General features: G+C 39.7%; 1 pseudogene; it reads left to right on the plus strand.

Moving 5' to 3' along the window:
* The first annotated feature begins 6472 nt into the window (after window positions 1–6472).
* Window positions 6473–27988, plus strand: part of LOC120310004 — a 46723-nt pseudogene continuing 25207 nt past the window's right edge.

Consider the following 27988-nt stretch of genomic DNA (forward strand, 5'->3'; position numbering starts at 1 on the left):
TTTAAACTCTACATGTTGACTTCATCAGCTTTAACCAGGTTTGGGCATTATTTTCAGTCTAGGGCGGGGGTAGGCAACCTTGGCTCTTTTATGACTTGTGGACTTGGCTGGCTCAGGAATTCTGGGAGTTGAAGTCCATGAGTCATAAAAGAGCCTAGGGGCACAGTTATACTTTCTGTTTTGCATGGGAATTCAGTAAATCCTGCCTAGTAACTTAAAGATTTTATTGAATTTTATCCTTAAATTTCCTCAGTGCCCCCCAGAAAAACAGTTTACATACAGAATTATCCTCTTTATATGGTGCCAAGGGAGGTTTCAGGTGTCCCACCTTGGTTTTACCTCAGATTGGAGTTCAGGTGCACAGTTGTTTATGCTGAGCAGGTAATTTTTAAGCAGGGTTTGCAAAGCATTTGATATCTGATTGAATTGAAAATCATTGTTACTGTTACGAGTTAGAATTTTGGAAATGTCACTATTTTGAGAATTTGCAATGAGCCATATAGGTTTTCAGTCATTGTACATGGTGTTGTCCATTAAGCGTTAATTGAGAAAATTATATTTCATCTGAATCGTCAGTTCCTCAGTGGCTGCTGACATAATCAACTAAATACAACCTGGTACGATTGCTGATGATAACTTTTGAAATGTTAACCATTTCTGATTGTAGGTTAACAATTCTAACTGTTAACAAGCATAGACAATTCACATTATGTATAATGCTCTAAATCTGCTGAATAAATGTTACCTCTGATGAGGGGAACACTGTATATTAAACAGATTTTAGAATTTTCTTTTAGAAGCCTCAACTGAATAGGGGTCTGGATATCAGCTCTGATGTAAGATTATCAAAGTGAGGTAAAATATGGAATCTGCTGGGATTGTTCAAGCTGCAGATCCTATCAACAGCTGACTGAGTGCCAGCTTGTTTGTTCCTTTCTTAAGACTTAACAAACTTCACACTATTCATGTAGCTCTCTCGTCTTTCAATTTGAGCTTTTTGTCCTTTATTAAAACAAAGTTTTATGTGCCACTTCAAGCGATGGTGGTACATTTAGCACTCTTCTTGGCTCATGGGCTTAGAAATTTAAAAAAGAGAATTTAGCAATTTCTCTCTCTCTCTCTCTGCCTCGAGTTTGTTCTGCCAGTGGGTTTTCCATTTTCATGAAGAAAGAATTTCACAATAATGTGTTAGGTTCTGACACTGTAAAAGGATTTCCTTTCTAAACCGGATTAAATTGTAATGTTTTTCTGTCTCCTTATTTATATATGCATCAACTGTGCACATATGCATACGCAACTACACAGCTTCCTCACTATTGCTTATTTATCGTAAGCATAAGAAGAACTTTAACATTTAATCAGTAGGTTAGTATCTCAGATCTTCCTAATTAATGGGTAGGGGTGGCTTTTAATTAGCCTGTAAATTAAGTGTTTTTCTATTGCCAGTTTTTCTACTGCAGCTACAGGAAAGTAAAAAGAAATTATACAGAAGATGATTTTTAATAAATTAGCAGTATACAGGACATACCCTATAAGCCAAACTGATGATCTAAAGGAGACCATCACATTAGAATTTGCAAACATTACAGATAATTTTAACATACATAGGAATGTTCTAAGATCATTGAACATGAATCAAGTAGGGAAGTATTTAGAAGAGATCAGCAACCAATTCAAACAAGTGATGTAATTTACATAATCAATTGTCCCCAGAGCCTGTAGCTTGTTTGGTTTACTCACTCACACTCTCCCTCTCTCCCTCTCTCTCTCTCTCTCTCTCTCTCTCTCTCTCTCTCTCTCTCTCTCTCTGTGTGTGTGTGTGTGTGTGTGTGTGTATGTATATAAACATACACACACATAGCCTATATCCTGCAGTCTCTTCAATTCCCTCTCCTTCCAATCCCCATTCCTGCCCAACACAGAACTATGTAGAAATGGCAGGGCTTCATTACACACAGCATGGAAACAATAGGTTGTGTATCTTCTTGCCTTCATTCTTTCTTCTTTTCCGTTTTTTCCTTGTCAATTTCCATGCCAGCCAAAATGAAAAGCAGCCCCCCACAAGGCTTAGATGTAGAGGACTTCAACTTTTGGCTTCCAGCCAATGCCAGAAGCCTTAATGTTGCTTTCTTGTAACTTTGAGAGTTACAAAGGCCATCTTCTTTCTTCCTCACCCCACATTATAGCTTTGATCTGGAATGACCTAATTCGCAGTACAGATTGCAATGCAAAGCTTTGTGTCAGGGCGGATAGATGAGCTCCAGTGGAGTGTACAAGAATATGGAAGGTGTTCGTGGCACTTCTGTTTCTTACCTTGACTCTTTGTAACTTTCAGGAGAAGGATCCATTTGGCATAAACACTGAATAGAAAAGGAAATAAACTGTCAAATACGATTGTGCCTTATTCCAAATCTAGGTTATTAACAAAGTTGACAGAAATGCAATTTCTCCTGAGTTTCAGATTGGTTTTTTTTCCCCTTCCCTTCACTATCTATTGGGATGGCACAGTGGCTCAGTGGATAAGACGCTGGGCTTGGCGGCTGCAAAGCTGGCAGCCCGGGTTCAAGACCCGAGCTCCATGCAACAGGGTGAACTCCCATCCTCACCCCAACTCCTGCCAACCTAGCAGTTCAAAAGCTTTAAATGCAAGTAGATAAATAGGTACCACTTCGGTGGGAAGATAACACTCCATGATGTCATGATGGCCATATGACCATGGAAATATCTTTGGACATTTCAGTGGCCTTGAAATGGAGATGAACACTGCCCCCTATAATTGGCAATGGGACTTCTACCTAGTAACAGGAAATTTCCGAGTACAAAAGAGAAGATTTTCCCACTGAGCTAATGATGCTAGTCCAGTGATGGCGAACCTTTTAGAGACTGAGTGCCCAAAAAGTGGCCCCACCCCGTTCATCCCTCCCATCCCCCGCCCCACCTGCTCACAGGACCACTCACTGCCTCCAGGGCTCGCCGCAGATCGCCCAGGCAGCCCAGCAGTGTTATGGCGGCCACACCCTCTGCCCACGTCCTGCAGTATCAACTGCATGATGGGGTGTGAGGGCAGAGTCTTGTCTACGCTGCCTGGCTGCTATGTCCTTGGCTGCGCTGCTCCATGTGGGCCACACTCGAGGGCGAGTCTCCTTCAGGGGGGCTGCTTGAGAAGTGGGTGTCGCAGGGGGCGGCAAGGCTGGGGCAGTGGCACGTGTGCCCACAGAGAGGGCTCCGAGTGCCGCCTCTGGCACTCATGCCATAGGTTCGCCACCACTGTGCTAGTCTATGACCATAATCAACTTTATCTAATGTTTGAGCTATCATCCCTCCTTTTCTGTATTTTATTAATCCTCTTAGAACAGAGTTTCTCATCTTTTTCTAAAGATGGTGAGAGTCTACGGAGATTCTCAGTCATCCAGGTCACAGTTATCTCAAAGGTGCTTTTTCACAAGGCAAATGGACTTTCTTGTTTTTCTCTTTGAAGACGATTCTCTTCGCGGCCAAGAAGCTTCTTCAGCTCTGGGCTGAGAAGCAAAACGTCTTCAAAAAAAAAAAATCAAGGAAGCCCAGTTACCGTGTGAAAAAGCACCTTTGGGTTCACTGGTGAGAGTTTACCTTACCTAAAAGAACCAAGTTTAAATGAAGGCCATGGAAACAGTTTTTCTACACAAGAATTTGGCAATCTTTTTCTGTACCAGAAGAGGAGAGCACTTCTTGGATTGTACCACTGAAGGATTCTCTCAGCTGATAGAAATTATGGTTCTTGTTTGTTTGTTTGTTTTTGATAGGTGACATATGAGAGAGTTTTGGATAGAATCATATTGTGTTCCTATCTTGTCAGATTTTTTCTTTTGGCAGCAGCTTCCTAAAATCAGTGGAATGGGGAATAGCAGATTCAGCGATTGCTGGCTTTCTACATACACGATAGAGCAGTGGTGGCAAACCTATGGCACAGGTGCCAGAGGCGACACTCAGAGCCCTCTCTATGGGCACATGCGCCATCACCTCAGTCCTAGGCTTTCAACTGGATTTTATAAAACCTTTTCACTTTAGGCCTCCGCCGCCATGTACAAAAAAAAAAGGTTCAATCAATCAGTCAATTTCAACCTCGCGGGGAAAAAAAAAGATCTTGCAAAGTTGGAATTGATTGATTGAACTTTTTAGTCCCACCCAGTCTGCTGTTATCACTGCAGCCACGCCCATCCAATGGGCCACACCCACCCAGCACCCGATGATGCATAAGTGGGTTTTGGGTGGCAGTTTGGGCACTTGGTCTCTAAAAGGTTCGCCATCACTGGCATAGATATTCCATCACTGAGCTGGCATCTACCTGGAACTTATTTTCATTAGGCATGAAAATCAGTTGTCATTTTTCTCTACCAGAAGAATATCCCGTCTTATATTTTTAAATCTCTAGCTTGCTCCTTCTCAGATTACAAGTAGAGGATAGACTAGAACATAAATGTAAGGTAAGTAAAAAAGAAATAATAATAAAAAAGAGCAGCCATTTATGTATTTATTAAATTTGTATGCCCTTCATCTTCTGTCTCTCCACCCATGCCATCCATCTCCCAATACAGACACTCTGGGTAGCTTACAATATGATAAAAAAGTCAATAGATGACGCTGGTGTTTGTTTAGCCATTTATTTATTTATACCCCACCTTTATTACATTTACAAATATTTCAAGGCAGCAAACTTATCCAGCACACCTTCTTTCTCCTATTTTCACCACTACCACAACCATAATTGGGCTGAGAGACAGTGACTGGCCCAAAGTCACCAAGCCATCTTTTATAGCTATGACAGAACTTGAACTCACCGTCTCCTGGTTTCTAGCTTGGTGCCTTAACCACAAGACTAAATTGGCTCTCATTTTCTCCATAGTAAAACAATTAAATGGTTTGCTTTCAAAACTAAGTGAAATAAGAAATTTTGCAGTGGTCTTCAAAAGACCCCTTAGCTGTGTATTATTTGCAGTCCTCCATACACTATACTATATATATGCAAACTATTCCTTTTGGTTTGGGCTCATTATTAATAATGTTCTAAATTCATTTTAAGACTGGTTAAAATGAATTTGGAAAAAAGCAAATATGTGTAAACTGCCCCCCAGTGTTTAGTTGCATACAACTGTTCTGGGTATTTTAGTACTTTTAGCAGGTGGAAATGATTTAATATTGGCAAGAGAGGAGTTTGAAGTGTGATAAGTCTATGAAAAGTTAACCCACCTTATTCTGATTTTTCCACCTAAAACAGAGGGAAAACTGCACAACCAATGTTTGGCAACATCCTGTTGATTTTTAGTAACACACGTCTTGCAACCTTTGTATGTCAGACAAAAAAAGTTTTCAACACAGATGGCAAATAGCTTCTCAAGAGTCAGCTATCTAACCCCATTAAGTTGAACAGGATTAAGAATACTGTACTGTACCAGCAGGTTAAAATCTTGGAAACCATAATCAAAATTTCCAATTCTTATTTATACTGAACTATTTAAGGCAGCATCTCTAAATGATTTAATATGCTCCTTCCAGGTTTTTTGACAGGAAAGCTAAGTTGCCTTTTGTGAGATCAGCTGTCAACTAACTTACCCATTATTTCTTAATTGTTTATGAATGTTCTATTCTCAGTTTTCCCCACAATCACATCAGCAGTAAATACTTCTAAGGATTTTATTTCATATTTCACCCTGATGAGTCATCTGTCCACCCATCTGCTGGAGCCAGTTTAGAGTGGCCAATTTTTAAATGTTCAAGAATTTTGCAAACCAGTTGAGAACAGAACTGAACAATGGCACCTACCATGTTGATCAGCTATGTGGCATCTCATCATCTAGTCTGGTAATGATGACTGAAGTCAGCAGAGCCACTTTTATACATTTATCATCACACCACTGCATTTATCCCAGGCTATCATAGCAGAAGATGCTGCTGGCATTGTAATAATATAATATTTCAAGAAAATTAAAATCTCAGGATTTGTGACCAGATAAATAAAACTAAATAAACTTTTTAAGGAGAACTTATTTAGTTAGTTCCATTTCCTTTTTTAAAAAAAGACAAATTGACTCTGGATTAGCCTGGTAATTTTCTGGATAATCAACAAGGAGAGAGAAAAAAACTAAGCTACTGTGATTATGTTATTAACAACTTTCTAACTCTATTGACAAGATACCGTGTTTCCCCAAAAGCAAGCCCTACCCCCAAAGTAAACCCTAGCTTGATTTTTGGGGGTGGACCTAATATAAGCCCTACCCCAAAAGTAAGCCCTAGTTTTGGGATGAGACGCACACCTAAAAATCGAGGTGGGAGTGGAGCTGCCCCACACGCCCCATGCCTGTTTACCTTACTGGTAGGACTGTTGCAGCCTGACCTCCCATGCCCCAACACTTGTCATGCTGCGTGGTTCATCACACCACTGCCGCCGCTTGCACAGGGCTTTCGGTCGTTGCCGCTGCTTGTGGCAGGAGGCCGCATGGTGCTTTATGCCATTGCCGCTGTTCATGGCGTTGCTACTGGCCTAAAGTACCACGTATCCTGCCGCAAGCAGCAACAATGGCCCGAAGTGCCGCGTGGCTTCCTGCTGCGAGTGGCGACAATGGTATGAAGCACCATGCAGCTTCCTCCTGCGAGCAGTGGAAATGGCCCAAAATGCCATGCAGCTTCTTGCCGCAAACAGCAGAAACAGCCCAAAGCACTGCATGGCTTCTTGCCATGAGCGGAGGCAATGGCATGAAGCACCATGCAGCCTCCTGCGAGCAGCGGCAACAGTGCAATGTGCCACATGGCATCCGGCCACAAGTGGTGGCAAGTGGCCACTGAAAAAGTCAAGCAACGATGCAACAGATGTCGGGATGTAGGAGGCCTGACTGCAACAGTCCTAAGACATCCCCGAAAATAAGACCTAGTTGGGGAAAACACGGTATATATGTGATTTCAAACTCAACCTTAATATATTTAAATTGGTCATTACTAATCTTTAAAAATGTTTTTAGGCACATATTCAAAATAGTTATATTTCATGCAGGTTTCCTGACATTAGATTAAATTATATATTCTGCATTTAAATGGTAAGTGCCTTCATTTTGGGAAGCTTTTATTAAAATTAGGAGAACGTTGAATGCACATGGAAATTTCTGAAAAACATTTTGTAAGCTGGTGATTTAGGTTCCTCACTTTGTACTGTAATTTTAAGTTGCTTAATTTACTTTTTCTGTAAAATTCCTAATAATTCATTGTCTGGTTACATGCATTATGAAACGATGGTTTGTTAAATTAGGTTGCCTAATTAGATTAGGTTGCCTATGCGTTGAGGTGTCTTTGAAACCTTTTGAAGCAACCATTTGAGATGGCAAAGTATAGCTTATAGGAGTGTTTCTCAACCTTTTCTTCACTACGGACCCCTTTTGAATACCTTTTGTGGCCACGGACCATGGCCATGGACTACCAAGACTTAACTTAAGATTTAAATCATAACATTTCTTCAAGCCTTTGCAGACCCCCTGTGATGACATTGTGACCCCTCCCCCAGAGGTCCATGAACCACAGCTTGAGAACTACTGGCTTTACAGTAACTTTAATTTGCTGTCATGTCTGGATTTATAAACCATTAGACCAAACCATCATATCCATTGATATAATGATCATCCATTGGATGGGGCTTTAGAAAATGTTCAGACTTCCTGGGAGCAGAGAAATGAAAACAAACAGAATCCAACTAGGGTTAAGGCCACATAATTTGTAGATATTGTACATAATTTGTACCCCATTCATGGGACACGTGGTGATTTTTATTGATTTCATTTTTGCTCCACTCTTGCCTTCTGAAAAGCTATTTTGTGGGGTTTTGTGTCCCTCTAGAAGTGATTAGAGTGAGGTGTGCATTCCCTGCATTTTAGATACACTAACTTTTGCTAGATTTTAATTTCTTCCCCAAATGGAATACGCAGGGATCAGTATTCTTCTAGATTTATCTGCATAAACCTAGTGCATGAAACTGATCAAATACATATTAGTGTCTTATCTAGATAGCCGCTATTTCTATCAAACACAAACTGTTCTCTTGCATAGATACACAGATACACAAGCCCCTTCCTCCTTTTAGCAGGTATGGGGGGAAAACCAAGAGTTAAAATGCATTTTTAGCAACAGGCAAAGGAAAGCGAGGAGGGAAGAAGAAAAGAAGACAGAAGTCCTATTTCGGTATTAAGCAGGAATTAAAATTTAACAGGCAAACAGCTCCTTCTAAGCATTGGCTGAGGTTCAGAAACATTTTCACCAGCAATATCTGCAGTCATTTGCATTATTACTCCATTTGTTTTCAACAGTTCCTTTTATTATTATTATTTTTAAGCAATAGTAAATTCTCTCTCCCCTTCTTCCCCTTCATAGCTAATTATCTGAAGGAAGTACCCAGTTAGTCCCCGGCGTATGACCAAAATCGAGCCCAAAATTTCTGTTGCTAAATGAAACATTTGTTAAGTGAATTTTGCCCCATTTTACAACCTTTTTTGCCACAGTTGGTAAGTGAATCACTGCAGTTGTTAAGCTAGTAACACGGTTGTTAAGTAAATCTGGCTTCCCCATTAACTTTGCTTGTCAGAAGATTGCAAACAGTGATCAAATGACACCAGGACATTCCAATATCAGTCAGTTGCTTAACTGTCTGAATTTTGATCATGTGACCATGAGGATGCTTCCATGGTTGTAAGTATGAAAAATGGCCATTAGTCACTTTTTTTCGGTGCCATTGTAATCTTGAATGGTCATTAACAAACTGTTGTAAGTTGAGGACTACCTATACTTGATTTATTAGGTAACTATGGTATATAGAAAAAAAAAACTGTTAGATGAAGGTTGATATCCGTGTCAACTGCCATGATTATTCGTATACAATTTATGATTCATCTTAGAAACTTGCTTAATATCTGCTTAAGTTCATACTTTTTGCAGGCAAATAGTTATTTGGAATTTTTGAAACAAGCTTTGTCCTATTGGGGTTCAGAACTCTAGCTGTGGATCTGGGTTTCAAGTTATATCTGAAGAAATGAAACTTAACTTCCAGGTAAGGAAATGTTTTGGGATGTTGATTTTCATGTTGCTTTGCTTTTTTGTGTATATGGCAAAAGGACATGCTATTTAAAAGATTATAATAGTAATAAATTAACTAATAATAATTGAAAGATGTATTTCCAGAAATGGAGAATTTACAAACATTTGCTTGCTTCTTTCCACCCAGGACTGGGAGAATGCTGACACTAATTTTAACCTGTTTAAAACCTACAATGGATTTTCATCAGGCCATGTATAGACATGGATTACATATCAACCTCATGTTTTTTTCTTACTTCCTATTTTTTGATCAACAAGATCAGCTTAACTTTAAGCATTCTTAAATATTGATAGCTTGCAATAATTCTTCCAGCATTGTGTTAAATTTGGGGACATACAAGAAGATGTAGAAGAACACATGCAAAGAGCTAGTAAAATATGAATTTTTAATCTTAATGCTGTAAACTGGATTCAGCTTCATTGATGTATGGCTTCTTAATAATGGTTGACAGAAGCCATATATTGGCATAATTTTTAAACTATAGTTCTGTGGATATATGTGAAATTAAAAGTCATGTATGGCGATTACCCAATCTTGATTAGTTGCATGCCCAGTTCATGTGCATGAGATCTCATTTTAATATAATGTGTCAGTGACATGATCAAAAATGGAATAAAGATTTTCCAAAGAGTTCCCTAAGATTATCAGAAAAGAGAGAATGTATGTGTGGATCAACAGCTCTGTGGTAAGTGACACTAAGTAGAAAATCATATGACTACAACTGTGCTTTTCCTTTTCTCCCAATTCCCTGCCTTTGGAATCCTGGGATAGCTGGCTTAAAACTGGCAAGACTAATCAATTTCATTTTCTGCTTTTATTTACTTCCTAACCCCTCCCTGCCTTTGAATACTCACCTCAGTGCTAGGATTATTAAAAGAAAAGAATTAATCTACATTCTTCTTTTCCAATCTCTGTTCTATGAGAAACTGAGGGGAAAAAAAATTTCTGTAGGCAATCTTTCCTATATCTGACCCATTTTTTTCTTACCTCTTGCAGAGTGGTGAGATTGGAGGGGAAGGAATCGCAAGAGAGTAAACAGGCACACAATAGAATACTCCAGACTGTTTGCATAAGGTGCTTATAGCTACCATCTTTACTCACATGTGTGTGAACTATTGTTATTCTTCTCCCATTCCTTGAAATCAGAGGAATTGGAGATGAAGGAATTACAAGATACAAATCAGGCACACAAAGTGAGGACTACCTGCATAGTGATAATGTTGAAACTTCTGGCCCTTCAGATGCTGCCATATTGCAACACGCAGAAGTCCCAGCAAGTTTGGTAATAACCGCAGAGATGGAACCTGTGCTCTTCAACTGTTGCTAATTTAATCTCCCAGCAGAAAATGGTTAAAAAAAATGCCCATTAGATATGTTGAATTGCTTAACGACCACATGATCCACAGTGACTCGCTTTGTGAACATTTTAAAAATGGCTCTAAAATCAAGTCTGCTCGTATACCTTGACTTACGATTGGGCTGTGTGTGAGTGGTAAGTTGAGAACTATCTGTCATCAATCAGAATCATATTGCAGTTTTGGTTTGGTGTTCTTTTTTACTCTTTTAAGATTTTGCACCCCTTTAAAGATGGACAGACAGACTGTGATGAAAGCTGTCGTGAATCTGGGAGCCTACTTCATTGTCATGCAGGATGTGAAGCTGGCTCCTGTCTCCGTCAGTCTGTTGACATGCTGCCAGCTTTCTTGCTCATTTTCCTCCCTTTTCTATTATGGACTAGTACGGTCACCTCTCTGGAGTTTAAGTACTGCTCCAAGGATCCATCCAAACTGGAAATAATGGGTGTAAATCTCTCCCTCCCCCCCCGTCTTAAGAAAGCATGGGTGAATATTGAGAAAAGCCTTCCATTGTGTCAGCAGGGCACTTGAAAAGAGGAAGGCCACGAGGCTTGAAAGATGCATTAATATTTCACTGATAAAGCATCTTCCCGTGATGCTGCCTTGTTCTAATTTTTTTTTTTTTTTGGTAGTTGAGAGCAGTTAGCTGGAACTGTTGCGGTTGCAGCTGTTTCATAGCCAAGCCACCAAAGGCAATTAAAAAGAGAGGAGTGGCTTTCTGGAACTTATGTGGACATGTGTATAAATGCTCTTTCTTCTCCCCATCCCTTGAAATCTTCCATTTTCAAGGTAGCAGGAGGAAAATACTTGTCAACCAGCAACAGCCCTTGAAATGTGCTTGGGGCTTGGCCTATGAGCATGCTTATAGTGCTACGACTGACATTTGAAGCCCATGTTTGTAGAACCAATTTCTTTGTGGCTTCATTCAGAGGAATCCTTTTCCTCCAATCTGTCCCAAAATAGCTTAGGGCCAGATGTTCAGCTTTTGAATTACAATATCTCCTTTTCTCTTCTTCACCTGCTGTATGTCCATGACTATACTCTGCCTTTGGAGCCAATGAGTGAGGAAATGTGGAAAATAATCTTGCTTCCAGTACAAGTAGTCCTCAGCTTACAGTAATTCATTTGGTGACTATTCAAAGTTATGACAACACCGGGGGGGGGGGGAATGACTTGGGACCCTTTTTCACATTTACGACCCCTTGCAGCATTCCTCGTGGTCATGTGATCAAAATTCAGACATTTGGTAACTGACTCATATTTATGATGTTCGCAGTGTCCTGAGGGCAAAATCAATGAGGAAGCCAGATTCGCTTAACAACTGTGTAACTAACTGAACAACTGTAGTGATTCGCTTATGGCAAGAAAGATTGTAAACTGAGGCAAAACTCACTGAACAACTGTCTCACTTAGCAATGGAAATTTGGGGGCTCAATTATGGGCGTACGTTGAGGACTACCTGTATGTGCAAGGAAGCTTTGTTTACATAGCAAAGCAAGCACAAACATTTACGGAACCCTTTTGTCAAATTTCAGATTGGCTCTCCTTCCCTGTCCCACATCAAATGATGGTTTAAACCTTGCTAATGAGCTATAGCCCTTCATACTGCAAATGGGGCTCTTGATTGAATGCTCTCTCTGGTTCTCTCTGTCTCACTCCCTCATACGTCAAAATATACACACAGGCATATATGCAGAGAAAGAGGAATTGAGATATCAGGAAAAAGTCTAGACACTAACAAGAAATCTTTCTTTTGACTCCTGGATTTCAAAATTTAAATGAACGGTGGGGGTGAGACAGAGAGACACACACATTTGAGCAGTCTACAGTCTGGAATAATTGAGCATCTTATTTGAAAGATAGGCCTACAGCTGATATTTGCCCAACTAAACACTCTGTTCAGGTGTTATTCCATAATTGGCACTGGAAAGTCTGACAAGGAGTTATCCTGTGTTTTTTGCAAGCATTCCAATATTTTATTCAGTTACCATGCTTCAACAGAGCATGTATTTACTATGTATCTTCTTACTTGTGAATATAAGACAAAGCCAGCTTAGCTTGTATCATCCCTGCGTGTGTTTTAGAATTGTTGGTGTTTGCAAGAGGAGTGCGCTACATACCAGGAGCCTACAAACACATTGCCTTTGTAAAACCTACATCTAAGATCAACTAGCTCATCTATCTCCATAACGACCACCAAACCCTCTTGGTAACAGAGCACAAGATTTTTCCAGATAAACAGCTTTCACAATTTGCTTGGATATTGAAAGAGAGAATTCTAACTCGGATTTTTCCTTCAAGTGCAATTTTTTGAGATAATCTGTCATAAAAACATCAGTCTTGTCTTCCCACGCAGAGAAAGTGTGTGTCCATGACTCAGTGTAAGACCAAATCTAAGGCACAGTGTAACTACCAGCTACCATATGATGAATTGCATGTACACAGAGAGCACTTGTACACACGCACACACTTGGCCAAATAGACTGTTCTATTCCATTCCATTCTGTTCTATAGCACTTCGACTTATCTACCGCTTCACAGTGCTTTACAACCCTCTCTAAAGCGGTTATAGAGTCAGCATATTGTCCCCAACAATCTGGCTCCTCATTTTACCCTTCTCTGGAAGGATGGAAGGCTGAGTCAACCTTGAGCCGATCAGAAATGAACTATTGGCAGTCAGCAGAATCACCCTGCAATGCTGCATGGTAACCACTGTGCCACCACAACTCTTATAATATGCCACTATTCTAGTCTAGTCCATTCCAAGACAAGATTAACAACAAGAAGGCACAGAAAAGGGCTTAATTTTGCACCCCAGTCTTTTGCTTAGCAAACAAAGTGAAGGGAAATGTCTTCAAGGCAAACCTAACAGTGCATAAAACGTAGAGCCACGGGGGATTTGGAGGGACTCTTGCAGGCACTATGACTGACAAGTATTCTTGAGAGACATGACAGGCTCCATTTTTATTTGATACAGCACACATCTCTTGAATGCTCAAAGTAATCCTAAGTCTCTACGATTTAGTAATACCTTCCTCCTAGTAAATATTCCCTGGTTTCCTATACTGTATGTAAGATTGTAGGTAATTAAAAATAGATGACTTGCAAGGGAAAAAAAAACCACACCTAACCTTCACATTCTTTCATTTTTTTATTTCTACATGCAGTTCAAGCTGTCAGAACTGTTCAAATAAATCTTTTCAGACTCGGGTGGACTGTCAAGTGTGAAAGAATCAAAAATAGGTAGTCCTATTTGTTTCCCCTTTCTGTAAAAAAAAAAAATACACTGGTAGCATTGTTTAAATGCTGAGAGACTTTCCATATGGAAGGAATACAGTGATCTTAGTTCAGCAACATTCTTTCATGTCCCCACAATACTGTGGGGCTTCTGGGCATCTTGGAAAACTAAGCTAATTGACTCCTCAAGTTATTCAGCTCTCACTGCGGAGGAAATGCTTCCTCCAAAGCTGCAGATCAGAACAGCTTCTCTGGTAGGAATTGGCACCTCTGGAATTCCCTGGGCCTCCAGAAGCCAGGGATTTTATCATCCTGCCTGTTGAACTGAGGAATGGTTGACCTCTCCCTGGGCATGGTGGATTTGGGGGTTTTCCTTCCCTCACAGTGGAAAGCTGGTTGAATGGAGAGAAGACAGGACAGGATGAGGAAGGCAAGATGGAGTCAACTGGACGATCTGCTAGCGCTGTGAAAATGATTGTTTACATTTGAGCAGGCAGCGCTAGCAATTGCGGAAAGGGCCTTATTTTTTTTCCACAGTAGCAACTCTGAAAGAAACAGCCATGCTATTGCAATACTGCAAAAAGTGTAATTATTATTCTACTATCTGACTACCAATTACTCTTGTGAGCCTGCCGGCACTTTAATGCCACTCCAGTCCATGAAAGCCTATCCCTAAAGGTTTTCTCTGTTTTTGTGTGACTTCAAGTCAACTTTCACCCTTGGTGAATGCCTGAATAACAGTGGGAAGGGACTTTAGAGGTCTTCTAATTTAACTCCCTGTTGAAACAGGAGACCCTACCAGGGGTAGGCAACCTTAGCTCTTTTATGACTCGTGTACTTCAACTCCCAGAATTCCTGAGCCAGCATGGCTGGCTCAGAAATTCTGAGAGTTGAAGTCCACGAGTCATAAAAGAGCCAAGGTTGCCTACCCTTGCCCTATACCATGCCATACAAATGGCTGTCCAATCTCTTCTGAAAAAATGTCCAGTGTTGGAGCACTCACAGCTTTCAGAGGCAAGCTGTTCCTTCTGTCTTCTCCTTATTTCTAGGTTGGTTCTCTTCTGTGGTTTTCTTGGCAAGATTTTTCAGAAAGGGTTTGGCCTTGCCTGCTTCATAGGGCTAAGAGAGAAGGACTGGCTCAAGTTGACCAAGTTGGGTTTGTGCCTGAGGTGGGACTAGAACTCACAGCCTCCTGTTTCCTATCCTGGCGCCTTAACCACTACGCCAGCCTGGCAGTTTATCCCTAAGAGAGGAGTTTCAATTTATCACAATTTAAGTATTAGATGCCACATTGCCAGTGATAACTTGGGGCTTCCACTTGGAGACTTTGTTTACAACCGAATTGTCACATATAAATTTATTTTTAAAAATAAATAACATTATTATTTATCATCTTGGATTTAAAAAACTGTCTAGACTAATAAATTCCACGTGTTTCAGACTCCTATTTAACTTCTTTCTTCAAGAGCAGGTTTCCTGTCTCTAAAAAAAAATATTTATCGAAATCCACTGAACAGCTGATGCTTCTTTTTTTTTTTTCCCTGTCCTGATTCATAGAAACAGTAGCTATAATTTGTTGTGACTGATCCCCAATGCACATGTTAGCAGTGGCTACTTGCCATGAGTTGGAAAGTGAAACTAAGTGTTGTTTATCAAGAGGGGAAGTGATACCAAAATGAGACAAGGAGATGTGATTCTAATTTGCACTTTGGTTTCTGTTGTGCCCGACGGGTCTGCTTTTCTTTGTCAGGGCTGCTTCAGAGTGGTGACAAGGGGAGACAGAACCAAATGTGCTGCTAACAGATGCAGCAGCCATGCTAAAATTTAGCTTGCCTTGTGCCTAAAGGATGATGAATGTGATTCTCCTCTGTATGTCTTCCAGAGAGAAGACATTTTCTGCATAATTTCAGGAGCTGCAAATGTGCTGATTGAAATGCACGTGGAAGCCATTCCAGAGCCATGAAAACATCCTGTCAGTCTTCACTAATGAAGAGCTCTGACAGTATTCTTTATCCTCCAGTCTGTGATGCTAGCCTAAAAACACACATTACTTGTGTCAGGTGTGTATTAGCTGCTTCAAGAAACCCTCAAGATACTTGCTCTTTTGCCAGGCATAGAAGCTGCTGGTGTAGTTATAGCAGCCCATCACATCTTGTAAAATGGCCAGCAGGGAAAATAACAGACAGGTTAGAAGATATGGGATTTTACCTTATATGCAGAGCCATTCTCAAATACACAGGCTGTGAAAGATAGAGTAATGATCAAGGAACAGCCGTGAATCCTGCAACTATGCCCACAAGCGGCCTAAGTCACAGACAAAATTCCCTGCAGGAGCTTTTCATGAGAACAGTCTTGGTCAGTGCAAGGTGGATTATTGTAGGAGTTGTAGTTGGTGAATTATTGAAATCTGCTTTCAAATATGGCTGGGTCCAGGGTCCTAAATTCTTTGAGACTTTAAGGGAAAAAATGGGTGTTTTTGCTCTCTTAGGTCAAAAACCATATACCTCCCCCCCAAAAGTAAAAATAAAGACAGAGAGCAGCAAAGATGATTAGGGGACTGGAGGCTAAAACATGAAGAACAGTTGCAGAAATTAGGTATGTCTAATTTAATGAAAAGAAGGACTAGGGATGACATGATAGCAGGGTTCCAATATCTAGGGCTGCCACAAACAAGAGAGGGTCAACCTATTCTCCAAAGCACCAGAAGGCAAGACAAGAAGCACTGGGCGGAAACTAATCAAGGAGAGAAGCAAGCTAGAACTAAGGAGAAATTTTATGATAGAACAATTAGTCAGTGGAACAACTTGCCTCCAGAAGTTGTTAGTGTTCCAACACTGGAAGATTTTAGAAAGAGATTGGACAACCATGTGTCTGAAATGTTTCCTGTTTGAGCAAGCGGTTGGACTAGAAGACCTGCTATTCTTCCTCCACTCACTTTGGAAAGAATGCTGGTGGGCCATATTGTTTTGCTTCCCTGATCAGAAACATACTGGTTGACCTGGACAAGGTAAATGAGGTCAGCACACTTCATTTCCTATCAGAGGGTCAATCCAATACTGTATCATTCATAACATAATCAGTAGTAAGAATGGCTTTTCCAGAGTAAATTCACAAGTTCCAGGGGCCAATCTGAATTAAGAACCTGATTAAGGTTAAAGTAGAATAACATTCATCTTATTGTCCTAACCATACTCTGATTCCACCCTCAACTTTCTGACAACTGTTGCTGCTTTTGGGAAGGAAATTACCAATGAATAAAAGTGACTCTGTAAGTAGCAGATTTTTTTGTGGGGGAGGGGAAGGGAGGGATGAAACTGATGGAGACTGCAGCCAAAGGGGAAGGGTTAAGGCTATCAGACATCTTTCTCCCCACCCACTAAAACACAGCCCAGTTTTCTATTTGATTTTTTTTTGCGAGGGGGGGGGGAGTTTATCTAAAAATCCTCTTCACACAACTGCTTGAATGATTTTTTTAAAAAGTGCTTTCTTAAACAAAATATATGCATGCGTGCTCCTCTGTGGATATATATGTAACAATAACAAATACATAGCATAACACTGTAAATTTAAAAAAGAAATATTTATTTCTGATTTATTACATAGGCTTAAAAGGGTTGTCCAATTCCAACTGACACCGGATATCAGAACAATAAAATAGAAGAAGAGATGCTATACAGGTAGCCCTTGAGACATGACTGGTCACTTAGTGGCCATTCAACCCAATCCCCCCCCCCTCTACATGTGAACTTTATGGTGGTTACAGTGTCCCGGCAGTCATTCACCCTTATCACTGACCACAGGGACATTACAGCACCCCACCACTTCTCCTCCCTCATTCAACCTTGCCAGAACCCTGCAAGGCTTGGGCCTGGTCTCATGCCTTATGGAAGCAGGTGCCATTTTCTCTGCTCTGACAATTTCTTTTAGAAATGGTATCTGGTTTCAGAGCTGTCTACCCGGATCAGCTGGCTGTTGGGAGACTACACACCCTCTCCTGACTCTTGCTAGGTTTTTTGGAAAACCGCAAAGGCATCAGTTTCAAGATGAGCTTCTCAGAATCTTTCCCTTGCTTTTAACACACACGCCCCAAAGCCCACATTTCTTCAATAAACAAAACAAAAATTGGAGGGACAGATTTATTGAATTTTCTCTCCACCCCCACTGGATGCTGAAACTAAAATCTCCACATCTGCCCTCCAATTTGGTTCACTTTTAACTACCTTGTTTGCTAAATTTACTGTCTTATAATCCAGCCTTATCTCCAGGGTCTCGTGAATCAGATGCATGGCAACTGATTCATATTTATGATGGTCACAGTGTCCCAGGGTCATGTGAAGTGACCAAAACCTGCTGCGACCACCCAGCAGATGGGGAATAAAAACCACACACACCCCATCCCACCCCCGCTGCCAATCCTCAACAGAAATGTTCACAACAATGGAAACTTCGGACAGGAGGAAGAGCGCCACCAGGGGGGCAGGCAGGTGTCTTGTGGCTTGGGGGGCACTTTTTTCAGTGCCATTGGAACTTCAAACAGCCACTAAGCGAACTGTTATAAGTCGAGGGCTACCTGTACTTCATCACTTTTTTCCTTTTTGGGGGGGGGGGGGTTCATCAAGTTTTTGACGCCTTGCTAGGCGACTGGTGGTACTCGGATATTGCCATATCCTAAAAGTGGTACAATGGGTGAAAAGGTTGAAAAGCCCTGTTATAATCAACATTCAGCAGAGAAATTGGTCTGTAAGATTGATCTTTCACTAGATCATTCCCTTCTTGTAAATCAAATTACTGTAGCTATGCTTCTTCCCATCTCTTCACAATTTGCATAATTAATTAGCATTTGTTTTACCAGTTTTCCTTTAGCATTTTGTAGTATTGGGTTATAAACCCATTTGGGCCTGGTACTTCCACAATCTTTAATTTCTTTAATCTCTTGAATTGTTATGGATTTTTTAAAAAGTATTTGTCTACATTGGTCACTAAATTCTGACTGCCCAAAGTAGGTTTTCAAGCTTTCTTTATCAACATTGTTCTTGACATATAATTTCTTAAAGAATTCTGAAACTTCACTTATAACTTCTGGTCCTATATATAATAATTTCTTTGTTGCTGTTATTGCTCTTCTTTCCTTCTGTTTCTAATTTTGTATGCCATTTTTTTTCCTGGTTTATTTGATGCATTTTATCTCCTTTTGGAGTTTTTCTGTTTCTAGTAAGTATAATTGTTGTTTAACTTTGTTTAATATTCTCAATGCCTATTATTTTGGATTAATGTTACAAATTTGTTCTAATTCTGTTTTCTTCCAGTTGTAATTTCCATGTTTTTTCTATTTTCTTGCAAACTTTACAATACTGCCTCTTATATGTAAGCTTTACTAATCTCCCAAATGGTTGTTTCTAATATCCCAGAAACTGTATTTAGTTTTTAAAAAGCATTTTGATTCTTCTTTGCATTTCAGCAATATATTTTCTTGCAGTAACATCCTGCTATTCATGCTTTATTTAAGAGGCAGTCTTTCTCCCTGAAATCATGTTGCTTTCTGATCCACATATGTCACTGAGAGAATCTCTTTTTTCCTTGATAGGTGATGTAAGAGCCTTAGAGAGCCAACACTTGTCAATTCTAGAATATTTTGCTGACAAAAAAGTACAGGGTTTTCTTGCATCTGGATTTTGTAATCTTCAAGCACCTGTCAAAGCCAGTATGTCCATATACTGAAAAACATTTTTATGGAACTTTCCTCCTTGAGAAAATTTTACTAAGTCTAGGTCCAGCTTTCTATTTATGTCTCCAGAATCATTATTGCACCAGCCATAATTTCTGTAAGCATTTGCAAAAGTAGTTCATAAAATTATTCCTTTTTATTTCAAACGTAAAGGGATGCCAACATTAATTTATAAACTTCTTTTCTTAATTTCGGGAATAACATTCTTCCATTATGTTTTCATTTTTCTAGTTCCTCCCCTGCAGGTGACAAGATAAACTGCTGCTTTTTTTCTTTTGTTTTGTGTTTTGGGTGGTTGAAGGAGCAAAATTCCCCATGATCCAATTTACAGATAGTCCTTGACTTATGACTAAAATTGGGACCAGAATTTCCATTGCTAAGATTTTACAGCCTTGAGTATATGACCGTAGGGATGCTGCAGTGGTATAAATGTGAGGGCCAGTCATGATTGCTAAACAAATAGTTGTAAGTTGAGGACTACCTGTGTATGCAAGCTGCTTGAGCCAAGTTTATTTGAACAGCCTGGAGACAGACAATAGAGTTCTTTCCACTGAAGAAATATACAACTTTAGTACTGTCATATAATAAACATTGATCAATAATGATGCCAAATGCCAATCATCACATGGCTTAGGTTTAGGATTATATGCTTTCAGTGATATAAGCACAATAATAAAGTGAAGGTTGGTACTAGTCAGTTTTTGAGGCCAGTTCTCATTTAAAAACACAAGTACTGATTTAATATAACTGGTGGGCCAGCATCTGCAAATGCCCAAGCAAGCTATTAAGTAGGCTTACTTGACTTCAGTGATCGTGAAGTTTTTGGTTCAGGTATTTGTTTTACTCCTTCGAGTGGCCTGGTGGCCTAGAGGTGAGGACACTTGCCTCCTGCTCAGAAGGTTGATAGTTCAATCCTAGGTAGCAACAGCTGTTTCTCTATCAGGGCACAAAGAGAAAATATCTGCTGCGAACTTCACATAGGTGTCAGAAGGGGCATCCGCCCAGTAAATGCTCCGCTCCATTCAGTCACCCTGATTCCACCCCTATAAAAGGGATGACACATCAATCGCAAGAAAGTATCTCTTGGTGTGGAAAAGATGGATAAATTTTATACAATATAGGTATGATATTAGAAAATATCATTTAGCTTTTGAATAATTTATATTTAAAGTTTAAGATATTATTTAGAAGTGTAGAATAGTTTAGTTTTTCTCTCTTTTTTTTCCTTTTATTATTTTTCTTATTTTCTTTCTTTTCTTCTTTTTCTCTTTCTGTTTTTTTATACATAATACAGTTAATGTATTTAACAATTTGCTCATTGGATATAATCATATTTGTTTGTGGTTTATTTGAGTTTATAAGCTTTTTCTACTAAGTTTTAGTTAACTCTGTATCTAGCTCTGGGAAGAATGGGGGAGGGCTTTGGGGAGGGTTGGGAGGGATTGGGGAAGGGGTTTTCATTGTAAAATTGTAAAAAATTATAATAATAAAAAAAGGGATGACACAGTTATAAAAAGGAAAAAAATGTTTTACTCCTTCATTTTCCTACTGCTGGATATTTTTTTCTCTCTTTCAATAAATGAATATGATATGTTAATTTGGAAAAGTATATATGTTTCTTGTAAATGAACAATATCAGCATTGTATTTTTTAAGTGTATTAAACAATTGTCTTTCGTTAGGTGAAGTCAGTCCATTTAAATTCAATGAAATCAATGGGGTGTTTTTCCCCCTTTGTGAATACAGTTCAGCGTTGTTGCTGTATCTACTTTTCCATCTTCTCCATTCCCACTATCTAGTGTCAAGAGGTTCCTTGTCTAAAGAGTTCTGAGCAATTAATTTTTCATGGAAGGAAGAGGCCTCTGAAGTCTTTTTTGTTTCCAGAAAGACTTTCAATGCAAGTAAAATTTTCCATCTGTATCTGATTTGTTTGGTTCTTAGTACGCTTGTAAGAAATGCAAATTCTCTCGTTTCTCTTAGAATTCTTGTTCAAAGATGAATCCATTTTGTATGCAGTGTAAACCCTCTGCTGTTTGCTGCTTGCTCCGACCGAGCTTTGCAGTTGAAGTAAGTGTTGTTTAATGGGAAATCTCACTGTTGGAGAAAGCACTTTGTTGTTGTGATCACTGATGGGTGTTCCCCCACTTCCTTTAAAACAGGAGACAAAAACCTCGCTCCTTTGAAATGTTCTAACATACAGATTTGTAAAAATGTAAATTCAGACAATGCTTAATGAATAATTGAACAAGACTGTTAAATGTTTTATGCTTACCATAAAAAAATAGATTTTTAAATCCTTTTTTTTTCTTCTTTTACATAGAAAAGATGAAGAGAACAATTCTGTAAGGATCAGATTGACATGATTTGTGAAACAGTCCTCCACCCAATTCCATAACTGTAATTTTTGGAAGTGCCGCCCTGGGTTTTTGGTTGTTGTTTTTTTGCCGTTTTCTGCAAACAAAATAATCTACCATAAAACGAAAACAATGCAAGCAGTCCTCGACTTACAACCACAATTGAGCCCCAAATTTCTCTTGCTAAGTAAGACAGTTGTTAAGTGAGTTTTGCTCCATTTTACAACCTTTCCTGCCACAGTTATTAAGTGAATCAGTGCAGTTGTTAAGTTAGTAACACGGTTGTAAAGTGAATCTGGCTTCCGCATTGACTTTGTCAGAAGGTCGCAAAAGGGGATTCCCCGGGACACTGCCATGGTCCTAAACATGAGCCAATTGCCCAGCATCCGAATGTTGATCACTTGACCAAGGTCAGGGGTAGGCAACCTTGGCTCTTTTATGACTTGTGGACTTCAACTCCCAGAATTCCTGAGCCAGCCATGCTGAGGGAAAAGGGAGAGGTTTCCAAGCTGAGCCATGCTGGCTCAGGAATTCTGGGAGTTGAAGTCCACTAGTCATAAAAGAGCCAAGGTTGCCTACCCCTGACCAAGGGGATGCTGCAACAGTTGTGAGAACAATGGTCATAAGCCACTTTTTTCAGTGCCATTGTACTTTTGCACGGTCATTAAATGAATGTCGTAAATCGAGGACTATGTGTACATTTAAAGATTACATAGTTTTTTTTAAAAAAAACATTCACTTATTTACTGATTTTTCAGTTACAATAGATAATTCCTGCTAAAGCTAACCACTGATTCTTTTGGATGCACTTGATGGAAGCTGCAGACCAAAACAAGTTCGGAGCCTTGCGTGAGAAAAACCACAAGGAACTTCAGAATTATCCTCAGCTTTCTTTCAGGAGGGCACATGATGCAGGATGCGCTTGCTTGAGATCTCAAAGGTGGGGGGGGGGTGTTCAAAAGGCAACTGGACAATCTGAAGGGAAAAAAAATTACCTTAGAGACAACTCTGACCTGGATGACTGAGAATCTCCACAGACATATTGCTTGAGATGTTGATGATGTGAAGTTATTGTCTAGTGTCTGTCAGAACTAGACAGCTACATTTTAAAAAATGAAGTACCTCCTGATGCATTTAAGAACTTCAAAAGGATGTTCACACACACAAAACGCACACACATCTCCTCCAATCATATATTTTGACAGAAAACTATCAACAGAAATGACTGCCCTGTGGAATTCAGTATGTGAGGATGTTCCCCTCTTAATACGGGCACCGTTCTTCTCTGTTGAATGTGAAACCACAGAAACGTTTGAGATGGGAATCTTCTTGACAAGATTTGCTCTTCAGGTTGCCATCATTTGAAATTCTCAGTTCTTTCCTGCAAGCATTTGACTGTTGTTGGCTTATCTCTTCCAAGTAGCATGTTTGGTCTACTCTTTGCTTGCTTTCCAACAAAGGTAGTGATGCCTTAACTCTTTGGAATGGATGCTGGTTGACTGCAGTTTGTATAATTTACGGATGCCATTTTGTTTTTGCTATAATGAAAGTATGTCATAAGATATAGCAATAGCACTTGGACTTATATACCGCTTCACAGTGCTTTACAGCCCTCTCTAAGCAGTTTACAGAGTCAGCATATTGTCCCCAACAATCTAGCTCCTCATTATACTAACCTCAGAACTGGTGAGAATCGAACTGCCAAACTGCTGGCAGCTGGCAGTCAGCAGAAGTAGCCTGCAGTACTGGACTCTAATCACTGCGCCACCATGGTTCTTAGAATGAGTCATATTAGCAGATATAATACATAAGATATATTACTAGAGTGTATGTGTATGTGCAAAGAAATATAAATATTTGTATTGCAAGGAAAGGCATCTACAACTGCCTTTCCTTGCAAAACAGGTGCTTCACAAGGCTCATACTCTTTTGAATCATTGAAACCAACGCATCATCTGCAAAGATTGTAGCTACTGCTTCAGAGGTTGCTCCAATTGGTCCCCACAGGCATGTGCATACTCAACACTGCATCATTTTCACAAGTTTTGAATAGCCCCGCTTACACATCAAGCCTGGATTACAACTTTGTTACAGTTACAACTTCATAACTTTCAGAGATGGGAAGGGGTTATTTTTTTAAAAAATGGTCATCTGGAGAAGATATCACAAAGGAGAGAGAAGTATCAGGAAAGAACAAATATTAATTCCAATCAGAATGAAGGCAGATGTTTTTTTTTAATAATTCTCACTAACACCCTTTCATATCCAGGGGATTCATCCCCTGTGGGACAGATGTTGCCTTCTCATAATATCATAGGACTCCTATTCAACTAATTTGCTTAAAAAGATTCATCAATTAATCAACCAAACTAGATGTGCCTTCGGAAGTTGGGTGCTCCATCATTGGAGGCTTTTATGAAGAAACTGGACAGCCACTTGCCTGGAATAATATAGGATCTCCTGCATGAGCAGAGGGTTGGACTAGAAGACATCCAAAGTCCCTTCTAACTCTTATTCTGTTAATTGCTCAGCCATGGTTCCAGAAGAAATGCTGCAAAGGCAGTTTTACACTGTCTCCTCTGGAGGTCCAAAAATAAGTGACTTCCTATTGGAAGTCCATTCCCATTCCCCTATTTCACTATCTTATCTAGGAAAAAGAGCTTGTTTGATGATGACACGTCCAGTTTCTTGAAGTAATACCACATTTCACCCCACCCCACCAACTGGAGTTACAGATGATCCTTACCTAGTTTTCTAGTGCCACTATAACTGGCTACAAGCAACAATAAATCCACTGAATTGGATGCCTAATGCTCAAAGTCACAACTCATTATCTTCGTAGTTTTGTGGAATGGAAGGATATTCCTTTCTTTTATTCCACAAAACATATTATTTTTGACGAATGATCCTGTTTTATATTTGATGGCTTCTTTTCTAAATACAGGTAGTCCTCGGCTTACAGTAGTTCATTTAGTGACTGTTCAAAGTTGGAACATGACTGAAAAAAGTGACTTATGACTATTTTTCACACAACCGTTGCAGCAACCCCGTGGTCATGTGATCAGAATTCATATGCTTAGCAGTTGACTCATATTAATGACAGTTGCAATGTCCCAGAGGCATGTGATCCTCTTTTGCAACCTTCTGACAAGCAAAGTCAATGGGGAAGCCAGAGTCACTTAAAAATCCTTTCACTAACTTAACAACCTCAGCGATTCACTTAACAACTGTGGCAGGAAAGGTTGTAAAATGGGGTCGTAAAATTCACTTAACAAATGTCTCGTTTAATAACATAAATTTTGGGCTCAATTGTGGTTGTAAGTTGAGGACCACCTGTAAAACGTTAGTCAATCATTAGATATTTAGAGCATTGACTCTTGAAACACACACTAGGGTCTCTGATTTCAAGAGCCCAATGAAGATGTGAAGAGTGTGGTAATAAATGTAATATCAAAGCAGAAATAAATACATGATGATGTAGTAATAAAAAAAGCTGTTATCAGGATGGAGGCTGATAGAATGAACAATTTCCTCCTTGCCTATTTCAATTAGTGTTGCCCATACTTTATTCTTATATAAAATGCAAACAGTTCTTTTTAAAAGAAAAATGCAGTCCAAATACATACCTAGTGTCATTTTTAAATGGTGAAGTCATTTCAAAGAGTGAAGACATGCCACAAAATATTTGGAGAAATGTGAAATCTGATTGACAGTGTAATTGAAAGAAATAGAGGTTAGGTAAAGCTAGTAAATTACCTCTTCTCCCAAATTCACTTTCCCAAAGGGAAATAAATTGTCGCCTGGACTGTACACTTTTAGACACAAATAATGTTGCACTAGCAGACAGAAGCAGCATTGGGAAACAAGACTGCTGGGAGATAACTCCTAGAAAAATAATATATTGTTAATAACTCTTAGTTGTAGAGGTTCGCTTTAATCTAGCTTAAGCTATTGTCTTTATAATACTATCATAACTATACCTAACTATCATTTTAACAACATGCATATACAACCAAAATGTGCTATATCCAATAAATTATTCTGCAATTAACATACATTTAAATTTAGGTATATAAAAAATCAATTGGGTGATTTTGGGTCATTCATTTTCTTTCAGTCCATCTTACTTCACAGGGTTGTTTTTTGGGGGGAAATAGGAGGAGGAGGGAATTCATTGAGTTATAAAAATAATAAAGGTGGGATAAACATAAATAAAAATAAAAAAATATGAGGTTTGTATCCCTATCTCCTTTTATGGTAGCCTCTGCTGCCATAATTTGTGTTTTCATAAAAGAATCTGCTTCATCCCTGTTATTAAAGAATTCTCTGGACAAATTTCCCCTATAATTTGATGCCAGAACAGGGGTAGGCAACCTTGGCTCTTTTATGACTCGTGGACTTCAGCTCCCAGAATTCCTGAGCCAGCCATGCTGAGGAATTCTGGGAGTTGAAGTCCACGAGTCATAAAAGAGCCAAGGTTGCCTACCCCTGGGATAAAGGGTACATGGATGAGATGGTGTCACTTCTATCGGCATCTCTCCTAGTCATTGCTCAGAATGACTTGAGCAAAACTGAAAAGCTAAAATTGCTAGCACTGAAGATGTTACCTAGTTTTGGGTAATGAAAATGACAACCATGCTGAGAGAGCATCAAGGACCCTTCATTTCAACCCTGAGCAATATATGTTCTCTCCTTTGTTGGTACTACTAAGCCTGTTTTTCCACTCCTTCCAGTATTCTGAGCTGGATTTGGCCCAGGGGACCTCTTGTTGTCCAAATTTTGGCTGTTATCCAAACTTTGCAAGAAGATTCATGGGTCCTGAGCTCAAGTAAAATCTATAGTGTTGTCCTCCAAAACACCATCCTCTATTAACCCCCTGGACATCTGTTTCTACTGCCATGTACAGAGGTGGGGGAAAAACCAATGCCTGCTTCTTAGACATTCTGATATGGCTCACATCCTGGGAATTTTAAGAGCAAATTCAACTCCTTTAGTTCTTTGGAGGTTCTGTGAATATATAACATCCCATATTCCTATTAGGTCAACCAGAGCCCCAATTTTGCTAACCTAATCTCCCCCCACCCATAAACCAGGATGGTTCTGTTTATTTGTATCTAAGCAGAACATCCTTTTGTTAAAAGGGACTGGTGCAACCTATTCTATTTGATAGCCTACTTCTCCCAGACTCCCTACCTCCTGGAAGACTATCCACATGGACAGGATAGAGAGAAAGCATACTTCTTCCTCTCTTTCTGAGCTTGTGAGAATACAACTAGATCCTCTTAATTCTGGCCATGTCTTGTTACCTTCCTGTAAAAATATTGGGATGAAACATCTCATGCAAATGGAATAGAACAATTTATTATAACCTAGACCAGGGGTAGGCAACCTTGGCTCTTTTATGACTCGTGGACTTCAACTCCCAGAATTCCTGAGCCAGCATGGCTGGCTCAGGAATTCTGGGAGTTGAAGTCCACAAGTCATAAAAGAGCCAAGGTTGCCTACCCCTGACCTAGACAAAGCTGGTTTGGACTTGCAGGAAAAATCTTTGCTCACTATTTTGTTAGCGTTTGCTACCGAGAGGGACATGGAGGACAATCTGGTGGCCAACTGGAGGATCTTGCCTATCTACTCATTTCTTTGGGAATGAATTCCTCTCGTGGTCTGAGTCTCTTGCGAAGAGTGACACAGATCCAAATTAAGATCCCTCCCTGTGGTAAGATTGCTTCCATTGCTCAAAATCCAGTTTCTTAGGAAGCAGAAGAAGATCTGGCTCCTCTACAGGTCCCTCAGTCAAGGGATCTTGGAATCTACTCTCTCTCACCTGCTAACTTTTCTGTCTTGCCTGTTCTAAACCCCTAAAAGTGAGGAGGGGACGAACAAGGAAAACTCTGTGTTTCGTTCAAGATTTAGGAACTATAGCACCAATTCACCCTGCTATTCATAATCCAAACACAATTACTGCTTCCATTCCTGCAAATGCAACTCAGTTCACTCTTGTGAATCTCTGTTCCACTTTTTGTGTGTGTGTACTTATAGAGTCTAATTCACAATATCAGTTTGCTGTCACCGATTGGGAACACTGATGCATTTGATACCATCCATCGGGGGTCTGGGACTCTCTGACCTTGCTAGATCTGATCTTCCCAGAAGAAATTACACTGATGCAATATGATGACAATTTCTTGATAACTGCTTCTTTGGAGGAG

This window comes from Crotalus tigris, unplaced genomic scaffold (genome assembly GCF_016545835.1).
Source record: "Crotalus tigris isolate CLP2741 ecotype Arizona unplaced genomic scaffold, ASM1654583v1 scf7180000018101.4720394464:4744507, whole genome shotgun sequence".
In the NCBI taxonomy this organism is placed as follows: Eukaryota; Metazoa; Chordata; class Lepidosauria; order Squamata; family Viperidae; genus Crotalus; species Crotalus tigris.